The sequence below is a fragment of the Doryrhamphus excisus genome, chromosome 6, assembly GCF_030265055.1.
Source record: "Doryrhamphus excisus isolate RoL2022-K1 chromosome 6, RoL_Dexc_1.0, whole genome shotgun sequence".
NCBI lineage: Eukaryota > Metazoa > Chordata > Actinopteri > Syngnathiformes > Syngnathidae > Doryrhamphus > Doryrhamphus excisus.
This window is the reverse complement of record NC_080471.1, coordinates 19,997,633-20,011,362: the sequence shown is the minus strand read 5'-3', so window position 1 is coordinate 20,011,362 and position 13,730 is coordinate 19,997,633. Positions and strand designations below refer to the sequence as shown.

Genomic DNA, 13,730 nt, shown 5'->3' with positions numbered 1-13,730 from the left:
ATGTGAGGTGCATATTAACCATGCTACAGCAACATTTTTATTTTTAATTTTAACATTATTTCGCCGAATGAGCTGCCATTTTGACACTTAGCTAGCTTACTTTTGACACTTAGCTAGCTATTAGCCGGCTAGCAACTAGCTTCACCACAGACTCGGTCGCAGCATGTCTTCGTCACGCTCAAAACACCTCAGACCACTCCAAAAAAAGGTAAGACTATATATTTTTAACTGACACCGCTGCTGTTGTGTAATTATTTCTGAGTTTGGAAAAGTTAATGCGATGTGTAGGTGTATGTTCTATATTGCTATGTTAAATCATATTTTTATTTTTAACATTATTACGCCGAATGAGCTGCCATTTTGACACTTCGCTAGCTTACTTTTGACACTTAGCTAGCTTACTTCTGACACCAGGTAGCTATTAGCCGGCTAGCAACTAGCTTCACCACAAACTCGGTCGCAGAATGTCTTCGTCACGCTCAAAACACCTCAGACCACTACAAAAAAAGGTAAGACTATATATTTTAACTGACACCACCGTTGTTGTGTCATTATTTCAGAGTTTGGAAAAGTTAATGCGAGGTGTAGGTGTAAGTTCTATATTGCTATGCGAAATCAATGAGTACTTTGAAGTTCTGGTAATGCTGAGAATGGGCAAAATACAGTAAAATACTGTTAGTGTTACATATAATAATGAAAATTCACGTTACTACCTGGTCATATCATGTATGTAAAACCACAAAAACCTTTTTGGAGGTCTTTTGGAGGTATTTTAATAACAACCTTTGTAGGCTGCATAGGCGGACACCATTCCATGCAGTATCGAGCTGTCCGTTTTTATATCTTTAGAATGCACAAAAAAGAGAAAGACATATGTGTTTATGCCCCACTTAACTCATTTCTTACCAAAGATGTACTTTTTTCCTTTTTTTTTGGTCAAGAGGCACAATGAGGTGATGAAGCATTATTTTTCAGGCTAGCTAGCTTAGCCTTCTGATTGTCAGGCACATATAGGATATTGGCAGTTAAGTTCCACTGTATACATGCTTATTATTAGAATAAAAGTAATACGTGGCATAAAGTGATTTAAAAATTGTTTGATTTACATTTGCAAGTGAGCAGAACCTGAGAAGCTCCATAAGATGTAGTTACCGTAGTTAGTCAGGCAAGTTCTAGCAACAAATAAGGCCTATTATAAGGCTCTTTTTGAGAACTGAAACAGGAATGAGCAAACAAGTTTCAGAGCATCAAATATTTTTTTTTATTTCTTTTTTAAAGATTGTGCATCCTATGGGTTTATAAGTCTTCTTTACTCAGCTGCCTCTTTCCCCTGAAAAACAAGCAAAAGATTGGATCATCATTTGAGTGACTGTAGTATTTTCATGATTTTATTGATGACTAAACAGACTTGTGATACATATTTACCTTGCCAGAGTCACGGCTTTTAGCTCTCAGTTTGTTGACCTGGGACTCTGCAATATCAGCACGCTCCTCAGCCTCCTCCAGCTCGTGCTGGACCTTCCTGCACTTGGACAGGTGAACATTGGCCTGCTCCTCCTGGGAAGGTAGACATAACATATCATTGAAACAAAAACATTTGGGGAAAGATTATAACTTTTTGTAATTTCTGTTTTTCTCCATCCTTACCGCTTCCTCAGCCTGCCTCTTGTAGGCCTTCACCTTGAGCTGCAACTTATCAACCAGATCCTGCAGCCTGGTGACATTTTTCTTGTCCTCTTCAGTCTGTGATGGAATGTACGCAAATATCAATCAGTCAATCCTTTTTATCTACACATGCCAAATGATAATATTCACCTGGTAAGTGAGCTCCTTCACCCTCCTCTCATATTTGCGGACACCCTTAACAGCATCAGCACCACGTCTCTGCTCAGCCTCAACCTCTGACTCAAGCTCACGCACCTGGAGAAGACAATGTTTTATGCAGCAGATGTACTTTTTTATATGTTTTTCTTGACATAACTATCTTACTCTGGACTCAAGTTTCTGAAGCTGCTTCTTGCCACCCTTCATGGCCAGGTTCTCAGCCTCATCCAGACGGTGCTGCAGGTCCTTGACGGCAACCTCCAGGTTCTTCTTCATCCTCTCCAGATGAGCGCTGGTGTCCTGCTCCTTTTTCAGCTCCTCAGCCATCATTGCAGCCTAGCAGGTACACAATTTGTTGTTCTTAGATAATGATTGAGAACACATGTAAGAAAAAATTGATGACAAAAAAACAGAAAGTACATCAGTGATGGCCTTCTTGGCTTTCTCCTCTGCATTTCTTGCTTCCTGAACTGTGTCATCCACTTCACCCTGGATCTGGACCAGGTCAGACTCGAGCTTCTTCTTGGTGTTCAGCAGACTTGTGTTCTAAGATGTCAAGATGATAATTTTTTCAGTGTACAGCCTCATGATATCCAATGTGACTTTATTAAAACATTACATTTTTACCTGAGAGTGGAGGAGTCCAACACGCTCGGTGGCGTCCACCAGCTCCTGTTCAGCAACTTTACGGCCTCTCTCTGTTTGTTCCAGAGCAGCCCTAAGTTCCTCAATTTCAGCCAACATGAGGCCATTCCTGCGGTCCACCATAGCGGCTTGTTCCTTCAGATCCTCCTGGGCCCTGACGGCATCATCAAGGTGCAGCTGTGCATCCTGGTTAAATAATTATGAGAAGTAAATGAATAGCATCACAAAAAGTATCAGTCATGGAGTGTGGCCAAGCTCAAGAAAATACCTTCAGCTGTGCCTGGACGATCCTCAGCTGCTTCTGAGACTCAGCAGCCTGACGATTGGCATGGCTCAGCTGAATCTCCATCTCATTCAGGTCTCCTTCCATCTTCTTCTTGATTCTCAGGGCATCATTTCTGCTCCTGACCTCAGAATCCAGAGTGCTCTGCATGGAGTCAACCACTCTCTGGCTGTTCCTCTTAATCTGCTCCATTTCCTCATCTTTCTCTGCCAGCTTCCTGTCCACTTCTCCCTTAATCTGGTTGAGTTCCAACTGGACACGCAGGATCTTTGACTCTTCATGTTCCAGAGTACCCTATTGCCATTGAAGATCAAATATTAATCATTGTCCTCAGACATGAAATCTTTATGTTCTTCATCTGTATTGAAATCACCTCAGCCTCTTCAAGAGCGGTCTGAATCTCAGACTTCTCTGTCTCCACCTGCTTCTTGGCCTTCTCGAGCTCATGGACGCTCTTGCCGGTCTCACCGATCTGTTCAGTCAGATCAGAGATCTCCTCTGCAGAGAGATTTAGAGAGGTTTGAAATGAAGAATTTGGACTCTTTATTGCACCATATAGACTAATTTCTCATCCACTGCCAAACTATATGAAGAACTTACGTTGCAGGTTTTTGTTTTCACGCTTCATGGTCTCCAGTTGATCCAGAGCTTCCTCATAGGAGTTCTTCATCTTGAACAGCTCAGTGCCAAGAGAACGAGCCTCCTTCTGAGCTCCCTCAAGCTCAGCCTGACCCTCCTCAAACTTCTGCTTCCACTCTGCCAACACCTAGTTCAGCCATTTTACAGGACATTATGATGAGTACGTATTCATGTGTTTATGGTATGGTCTAGTTGGCACTAAATAAGACGTTTTTACCTTGTCAAAGTTCCTCTGCTTTTTGTCAAGGTTGGCAGCAAGACCATTAGCCCTCTCCACATCAATCATGAGGTCTTCCACTTCACTCTGGAGCCTCTGTTTGGTTTTCTCCAGAGAAGCACACTTGGAGTTCACAGCCTCAATCTGTTCCTCAGCCTCCTGAAGGCGCTGTGCCAACTTCTTCCTGTTAATAAACATTTTTTTCAATAAAAGTTCTCAAATCCCACTAATGCATACAAAACTTTATCTTGTAAAATATTGCTAAGAATGGGCCACAATTCATTCAGACAATTATAGGACAATATTCAATATAAAAAAAGTTGAATCAGTGACGCATTTAAACTGACGGCTAAATTGATGGCAGGAGAATTATAATTTTAAATTGTACTCACTTGGCCTCCTCAAGCTCCTCAGTGCGCTGGATGGCATCAGTTTCGTATTTCGTTCTCCACTGAGCCACCTCACCGTTGGCCTTGGACATGCCGCGCTGCAGCTCAGCCTTAGCCTCCTGCTCCTCCTCAAACTGCTCCCTCAGCAGATCACAGTCATGGCGGGCTGATTGCAGTCCGTGGGCAAGAGCATTCTTTGCCTGATAAAACAAATATTGTATTTTATGAAATATTTTCCACATCAAGGCAGTCTTTTGGCGAGTAATATTCTTACCTTGGCCTCCTCTTCAATCTGTCTCTTCAGTTCCTCAATCTGCTGTGTGTAGGCCTGTTTGCCTCTGGTCAGCTGTGAGACAAGAGCTTCCTTCTCTTCAACTTGACGACCAAACTCACCTTGTTTGGACATCATCATCATCCAGAGTTAGTGTATGTTCAGTTGTACATCTACAAACTGTCAACAGAATCAAATGTTGTCTGTTGCCTACCATTTTCTGTCAAAAGACGGGCTTTCTGTGCACCAAGGTCATTAAGCTGACGAACGTTCTCATCATTTTTGGTCTTCAGTTCACTAAGTTGGTCCTCAAGAGTACGGCACATCTTTTCAAGATTTCCCTAGTTTGGAAAAGTTATGGATATCATTGGTCAGTTTTTAGGTATTTGTTTGAGAGTTAGTTTGAACACCCTGTAACATGTTTACGCACCTTGGCTTTAGCGACAGCCTCCATGTTGCTGGAGAGATCGTCAATCTCCATCTTGTATTCGCTCTTTTCCTTCTCAAGCTTCTGCTTGACACGCTGGAGGTTGTCGATCTGCTCACCCAGCTCAGCAACACTGTCAGCCTGCTTCTTGCGCAGAGCAGCGGCAGTGGCCTCATGCTGCAAGGTGGACTCCTCAAGGTCACGGCGCAGCTTCTGGAACTCAGCCTCGCGCTTCTTGTTCATCTCAATCTGAGCAGCAGTGGCACCTCCGGCTTCCTCCAGCCTCTCGCTGATCTCCTCAAGTTCCCTGGAGAGATCAGCTCTCTGCTTCTCAACCTTGGCGCGGGCAGCACGCTCAGCCTCAATCTCCTCCTCCAGTTCCTCAATACGAGCCTATTTGGACAAGTTATTTCACGTGCTGGTTTGAAAACACAAGAAAGAACATGCAGAAATTTCAGAAATTCAGGGAATACTTTACCTGAAGTTCTTTGATCTTCTTCTGGAGCTGAGCACCCATTGACTGCTCATCCTCAATCTTGCTAAGAAGCTGACTAATTTCAAAGTCCTTCCTGTAAAGATGATTAATATTTTGTGTTACCATGTATATATTGTTGAGTTCATTCATTGACATCCGTCCATCCATTCATTTTCTACACTTGTCCTATATTACACTTGACCTTGGGTCATGGGTGAGCTGGAGCCTATCCCAGCTGATTTCAAGCAAAAGCTGCACACTGTCCTGGTTGCCACCCAACCACAAGGCACATTAAGGCAAGCCTTTCACACTCACGTTCATGTTTATATTGACGTAAAGAAAAAACTAAATTTTTACTTCTTAATTTTCTCGTCAGACTGCTGTTTGTCATTCTCAAGATCCATGATGGATTCCTGAGCCAGTTTCAGGTCACCCTCAAGCTTTCTCTTGGCCCTCTCCAGGTCCATACGCAGCTTCTTCTCTTGTTCCAGAGAGCCCTCCAGCTGTATAGTCATATGATTGAGTCATTATGGCATTCATGAGAAATTTTATTTTTCTAATACATATAACAAATCAAAACTTACATCATCCACTTGCTGCTCGAGCTTGGTCTTGGCCTTGGTCAAAGTGTTGACCTTATCTTCCTCAGCCTGCAGATCATCAAGAGTCTGCTGGTGAGCCTCCTGAAGGGCCTTCTTCTCCTTGGTCAGCTTAGCAATGCTCTCATCCTGGGAAGCCATCTCCTCAGTCAGGTTCTTCACCTGGAATAGAAACAAACTGTTATTATCGAATGGCTTATGATGTTAGATGTTATAGATAGATAGACACTGAATGTACAATAATCTCAAACCTTGTTCTCAGTAGCATGTTTCTCCTTCTCAACCTTGGCCAAGGTGAGCTCCAGGTCATCAATATCTTTCTTGAGCTCAGAGCATTCATCCTCCAGTTTTCTCTTCTTTGCAGTAAGCTCAGCATTGATTTCCTCTTCATCCTCCAGCCTCTCAGTTGTCTCTTTGAGCTTGGCTTCCAGCTGAATCTTACTCTTGATGAGACCCTCACATCTCTCTTCAGCATCTGACAGATTCTCTGATTCCTGTTTCACGTTTGAACAGCAAATGTAAGCACACAATGTTCTGTTGACACAAACAAAAATGGTCACTCTTAAATGGATGCGTACTTACAGATGCCACTTGCAGCTGCAGATCATTCTTCTCCTGCAGAAGAGACACCATCTTCTCTTCAAGTTCTTTCTTCTTGGCAAGTGCAGCAGCCAAGTCAGTGGTCATCTTCTCATAGTTCTCCTTCATCTTCATCAGCTCCTTCTCAGTTTCAGCGCTCTTCAGCAGAGGCTTAATCTTATAGTACACCTTCATCCATGGCCAATGTTTGACATTCATGAATGAGCGCACGTTGTACTGGATGGTAAAGATGGCCTCCCTGTGGATAGAAATGTTGACTTATAATCACTGTGTATTTGAAGTATTTTAGTATTTTCACAACAAGTATCTTATTTTTAAACTGATTGTATTTTCAGAAATTTCAACATACCTCCTCTCCATCATCTTCACAAACTCTTTTCTCATGAGGAACCCACGGCAGAGGGCCTGAGTCATGGTGACAAGAGCTGCCAGCTTTTCATCTCTCATTTCCTCAAGGGTACCCAGAAGACCGGCTTTGAAGAACACCTAGCCAGGTAGAAAAATAAAATCAATTACTATACCACAGAGAATGTATCAACATCCTAATGCAACTGTAAACTGCTTACCTTGGTGTGACCAAATCTGTACTGGTCATGGTCAATATCAATTGATCCAAGCAGCTTCTCTGCAGCCTTCTTGTTGTCAATGAACTGGCCCTCAGGGATGACACTGGCATTCAGTACCTTGTACCTTTTCAGGAAAAGAATCAACGAATACCGTCAGCAATCACGATGAAAGTATAATGACAATTAAACAGATGTTTAAGATACCTCTGCTTGAAGTCACCATAGAGGATTCTGCTGGGGAAACCTTTCCTGCAGATTCTGATACCCTCCAGCACACCATTACACCTGAGCTGGTGGATGACCAGGAAGTTCTCCATCAGACCTGTTGTAAAACACAACAATATTATCTATAGCAACATTCCATGTTTAATAGCAGCATTGTAAAACTTAAGTCTCTCTCATCAAACGCTTTACTGAGATCATTACCTGGAGTCTTTGACTCATTAGGAATCAGACAACGCACAAAGTGAGGGTGAGTGCTCCTCAAGTTGGTCATCAGTTTACCCAAGTTCTCCTGAAAGTCCCAATACGGAATATTGTTATTCAATGTAACAACTTTTACACACTAATACTATAAATCATACAAGACCTCTTAAAACTAGACCTTACCCTAAACTGTGAGGACACAGTCTGCATAGAGCCACCCTTCTTCTTGCCTCCCTTCTTGCCTCCGGCTTCTGTTGGTTATTTTTCGTGGACAAACAGCATTAGAGTAAAATGTAATATTAATATGATCAATATGTAACTTTTGTTGTCTTATCAGAAAACAAAAGCTTATTGCACACAAATTGTTGGCATACCCTCAGCAGGAGCAGGAGGATACAGGAAAGCCAGAAGTTTAACTGCAGACTTCTGGTACAGCTGCACAACAGACTCGTTCAGTGGGTCCTTGTTCTTGTCCAGCCAGCCACTGATGTTGTAGTCCACTGTACCAGCATAGTGCACCAGGGAAAAGTGGGCCTCAGCCTTGCCCTTTGCAGGTTTTGGCTTCTCAAAGGCTTTGCATTTGCCAAGATGCTGGTCATACAGCTTATTCTTGAAAGATGTATCAGTGGCCTTGGGGAACATGCACTCCTCTTCAAGGATGGAGAAGATACCCATGGGCTTAACGTGTGAACAGAAGTAAATATTTTTAGTAACGCAGACCAATTAGTTTACAAGTATTTTCTCTGAATCAAATGCTTACCTTTTCAATCAGCTCAATGCAGGCAGCCAAGTCCATGCCAAAGTCAATGAACTCCCAGATAATGCCCTCCTTCTTGTACTCTTCTTGCTCCAGGACAAACATGTGGTGATTGAAGAACTGTTGCAACTTCTCATTGGTGAAGTTAATGCACAGCTGCTCCATGCTGTTGAACTGTGGGAAGACAAGTACATTACACCAACGTTCCATTCAATTACACCTTCACCATTTGATATGAATTAATCTTACATCAAAGATTTCAAAGCCAGCAATATCCAGGACACCAATGAAGAACTGCCTTGGCTGTTTAGTGTCCAACATCTGGTTGATACGGATGACCATCCACAAGAACATCCTCTCATAGATGGACTTGGCAAGGGCTGTCACTGAGTTGTTAACCTAAATAAAATAGATATTTAACAGTGATTATTTACTTACGTACAGGTGGTTCCGTGTTAGAGCATTTTGTGGTTCGTAAATTCTTATTGTTAATTACAAAACCACAACAGGCTTTTGTCGTCCGTAACCACGCCATAACAAATGAATAACAAAGACATTTAAAAACAGGTTGCGGCATTGTTCATACATACTAATTGTCCAATTTTAACTTTAAACCAAATAATGTTTAAATGATTTAATATATACCTGAGGTACAGTCTGTCCCTTGGTGACAAACTCATTTCCAACTTTCACTCTGGGATAGCACAGAGCCTTCAGCATGTCAGCAGAGTTCAGACCCAGCAAGTAGGCGACTTTGTCAGCTTCTGAAATTTGTTTATAAGTGAAGTACTGTTATTTACTATACTTTATACTGCATACTATTATACCATCTCTGCAAATTCTCACTGAGTTACTGCATACCCTCTGTGCCATCTGGCTCAGCCTGCTCCTCACGCTGCTTCTGCTTGAACTTCAGGTTACCATGGTGGATGACGGCACCAGTCATCTTGTAGATGCTCATCTTCTCCTCATGACTGAAGCCCAAGATATCGATGGCATTCTGTGTGCAAACAGGTTAGTCATACTTAGGATAATATTATTACGATAAAAAACTAATCTAAACCTAACTTAAGCAAGGGATTGATTTACATTTAATTGTTTGTAAGATACTTTTACTCACATCGGTGGCTTCCAGCTCCACTTTGTCATCAATACTGGCCACAGTGATCTGACCCTGGCTGATCATGGGGAAGTCGTAGGGGTTGGTTGTGATGAGAGACATTTCTGTAGATTGAATTGCAATCATGAGCAGAGTTTTTCACTGGACATATGTGAATGATGTAATGTTTTAAAATGACTGTTCCATTCCATACCAATCAGTTCTGGTTTGTGGTTGGTCATCATCTGGTAGAAGATGTGGTAGCCTCTCTCATCGGGAAGCTGGAATGACACTCTGGACTTCTCCAGCAGATCTGAAAATATTGTATGGAAATTACTGTCGAGCACTTTTGCAAGACAAATTCACTGCAGAACTTTTGTACGTACATGTCTCAATATCAGCACTGGCCAGTTTACCAGTTGTGCCAAAATGGATCCTAATGAATTTACCCTGTTTTGAACAGAGGGATTTGAACAGAGTTATTCTTCAGTAAATGGTAAAATAGGGATTTCAGAGCAAAATAGAGCCACACTTACGAAACGAGAAGAGTTGTCATTCCTCACAGTTTTCGCATTACCATAAGCTTCCAGAAGAGGATTGGCAGCAATAATCTGATCCTCAAGTGAGCCCTGCAATCACATTTAAAAATAACATCAGCAAAGTATTCATTTTCTACGAAAATATACATGATATTACACTTTTCTTACATACCTGGATTTTCCCTGCTCCTGCACTATCCTTTTTCTTATCTCCACCAACTGAGATTGTGGCAAAGTACTGAATGACACGCTTGGTGTTCACAGTCTTTCCAGCACCAGATTCTCCACTGGGAATACAAACCAACTAATTCAAATTTGTTCCATGTTTTATGTGTAGGTCAAAAATCACAAAAACTTACGTGATCAAGACAGACTGGTTCTCTCTGTCTGTTAAAACATAAAAAAGTGCAAGCTTCTGTAAATTTCTGCAGCAGACATCTGAGATTGTAAAAGGTGCAACATTTCCAACCAATTACATACCAGTAAGCATGAATTGATATGCGTTGTCAGAGACGGAGAAGATGTGGGGTGGAGCCTCCATACGCTTCTTGCCTCTGTATGCAGACACAACCTCAGCATCGTACACTGGGAGCCACTTGTAGGGGTTCACAGTTGCGCAGAAAAGCCCAGAGTAGGTCTGTGAGAGATCAGAGATAGAACTCAGTCCATGACGTCTTAAAAATACAGTTCTTTTCTATTGTACTACTAAGTTGGAACATTGCCTTACGTAGATCATCCATGCTGCATAACGCTCTTTGAGGTTATACAGGACAGAGGCTTCATTGAGATGGGTCATCATGGCCATGTCCTCAATTTTGTCGAACTTGGGAGGGTTCATCGGAGAGACGTCATCTTCTTTGACTGTCTTCTCCTAAAAGAAGACATCGGTCACAGTAAGAATCACATCTTTATCAGAAAAGGCAAATAAACATTCTGACCTCCTGAGTGTCCAAGACTTTGACGGTGACTTTGCCACCATCTTTCTTGATGATTGTTCCCTTCAAGTACAGCTCCTTGGCATCGGCCACGTAGCAGGCTGTCTTGGCATCGAAGGGTTTGCTCTGAGCCTCAATTCTCTCCTTCTCTGGTTTACGGAGGTAGATGGCAGCTTTGCCGTAAACGGCCATTTCCGCGTCGGTACTCATGGTGGTGGTTTATCTGTTAGATATTTTTAATGTGGTAAAATAAATTAATATGTAAAAGTGATTGCTCTGGAAATTGTGTCAATTCTGAGTTCCGCAAAACACATACACTCAGATTGACAGATTAATTAGACAGATTGTTAAGATTAATCCTACCTGGCTGACACCTTTCCTGTCACTTCTGTGGTCCAATGCTATTGAAAACAATATGTGTCAATACATGTAGTAGTAATAGTAATAATAATAATAATAAAATTTTTTGTATAGCGCTTTTCAGAGTACTCAAAGACGTTTTACAGTGAAGAAAAATAAATAAAAAAATAGAGTTGAGTAAAAAACAGAGTAAAAGATGCATTAAAATACAACATCCATATATTCATTCAAAGCTAAAAACAAGGCTAAAAGCGGGGCGGTAGTAGTAATAGAAAATGTTATAATCTATAAAGTATTATTTAATTTAGTATTTACTAATACTTATTATTAATTTATTAACATAGTATTTAATTTACTATAGCCTTTACCACAAATGTACTCAATAGTGTGAGCAAACCATGAAGAGCTTTACCTCAAGCAGGAACTTGGAGGTTTTGTCCACACACTTGACTCACTCCAAAGCCTCCTTATATTGGCTGAGGGTCGCTTACACAGCAAAGGTTAAATATGGTGTACAAGCCAAATTTGGTAAGGCCCACAGCAAAAAGTAACTTGAGTTACAGCATGTTGGGAGTTTTATTTTTGTGCTGTTTCAGGTATAAAACTATTTGGCCACTTTGTTTTTTAAACTATACATCATGGTTTATAGTTTATTCAGTATGTGGTATTGGTCAGTGGATGGTGATTTTGTAATATAGTTAATATTACACAGTGGTGTACCTATCATGCTTTTACATTGTATTAGATATCCAGTAGAAACAAACAAATTATAAACAATGATCAAAACAATGATCATTACTGTGTAATTCATAGCTATAGGTAGATAGATAGAGTTCATTTGTCCACATTTGAGTATTAAATAATTATTGGCTATATGGCCCGTATAATTCCAAGTACATACTATGTGTTTATTATGTGTGAATGTGAAATACATTATAATTAAGTGTTAAACATATGTGTAAATGTATTATTAGTGACAGAGATTTGACAATTCATTAATTGAGCCACTTGACTCCTGTGATCCCGAGCCATATGTACCGACATGCAGCTGCTGTCGTATGTCTGGCTTGTCACTCTAGCATTTTTGGCTCTGTATGTTTCCTGTTCAACATGGCATTGATATGTTTTTTTAATTTCTTTATTTTATCATATCGCTGATCTTACTTTGTATCTGCTGTAAGCACTTAGCAGTCAACGAATCAAATCGGCAATTATTTAATTGCTTTTTCAATGACATCTTTTTCTCACATTTGCACCAACTTGCACTGCAAAAAAGATATTTAAGAACATAACTGGTTCAAAAGAGAAATGCAGTGTTTTTAATAATAAATTATATACTGACAGACATCACAGTACACTGAAAATAATACTTTTCCAATACAATTTGATTGAAAGTAGGCAGTACAGCACTGCTATGCTTCATTAATTTAGTAAACATTACAGTTCCGTAATTGACATACATGGAGAAACTAAATGTTACTTGTCTCTGTATTTTTCACTTTTTAATTAACTGGGTATTCTTATTCGCATCACTTGTTTGCATGAAATTTGACAATTTTCAAATAAATAACAATACTATAAAATCAAACAGTTTATTTAGACAACAATTATTACAACTAACTGAAGCCCACTTCACATTCCAAAATCCATGACACACCCATCCATCCATTTGGACTTTGGGTGAGAGGCGGGGTACACGCTGGACTGGTCAACAGCCAATAGCAGGGCACATATAGACAACCATTCACACTTGCGTTCATACCTATGGACAACTTAGAGTCTTTGGAATGTGGGAGGAAACCGGAGTACCCACACATGCATGGGGAGAACATGCAAGCTCCACACATCTCCGATGCACAAACGGAGATTGGAACCCAGCTCTTCCTGATCTCCTTACTGTGTGGCTAACATGCAAATTGCTAGGCCACCATGACACAAAAAGATATGGTAGAAAAAAAAACATATAACTAATAAAAAAAAGTCAGGTGTAATTGACAGGAAAAACAAGCAGCTGATTATAAACATTATCCTGACAAATGTATCTTGTACTATTGTACAATGAAGAATAGGGATGTAAATCTGTTTTTGGTTAATGTTGCATTGTTTAAATACTTCCAGTGAATTATCCATATAAGTATGTCAGTATGTTGATTGTAAAGCGTAACTGTGAAACAATACATGTTGTCACTTTAGTTTACCAAAACACAGTGCTTTCACTAAGTCTCCAGCTACCAGTCTTTATTGGTAGTTGCTTTTGGGAAAATAAACAACAATCAGCCAGGTGCCTGCTCCTGTACGAAGGATCGGATCTATATTGCTGCCTCTCTGCAATCCACTTTAGGTTCATGCTTCTGGTCGCTAGCCGGTGTGGTGTGACGAAGTGTCACAATGACGCTAACATAGTTTTTCAGCATAACAATGTTGCTGTAGCTTGGTTAATATGCAGGTTATATGACAGTTGTTGGTGGTTTTTAGAGGTTTTTTTTCCACAAGGCTTTATCGGTGGAATAGATGCATCCCATATTTGCATTCTTAGCTGCCTCTTTTTATCTGTTTTTATATCTTTAAAACACACAGAAAAGAGAGACGTATTTGCATGCCTTATGTAAGGATTGTAAGTGAAATAATGGTTCTTCCAAATACCACAATTAATAATAATAATTGAAATAATATACTGAA

At 40.5% G+C, this 13,730-nt stretch overlaps 1 pseudogene; it reads right to left on the bottom strand.

Moving 5' to 3' along the window:
• Positions 1-1,244: 1,244 nt before the first annotated feature.
• On the bottom strand, positions 1,245-10,901 carry LOC131131638 (myosin heavy chain, fast skeletal muscle-like; annotated as a pseudogene).
• Between the last annotated feature and the right edge of the window lie 2,829 nt (positions 10,902-13,730).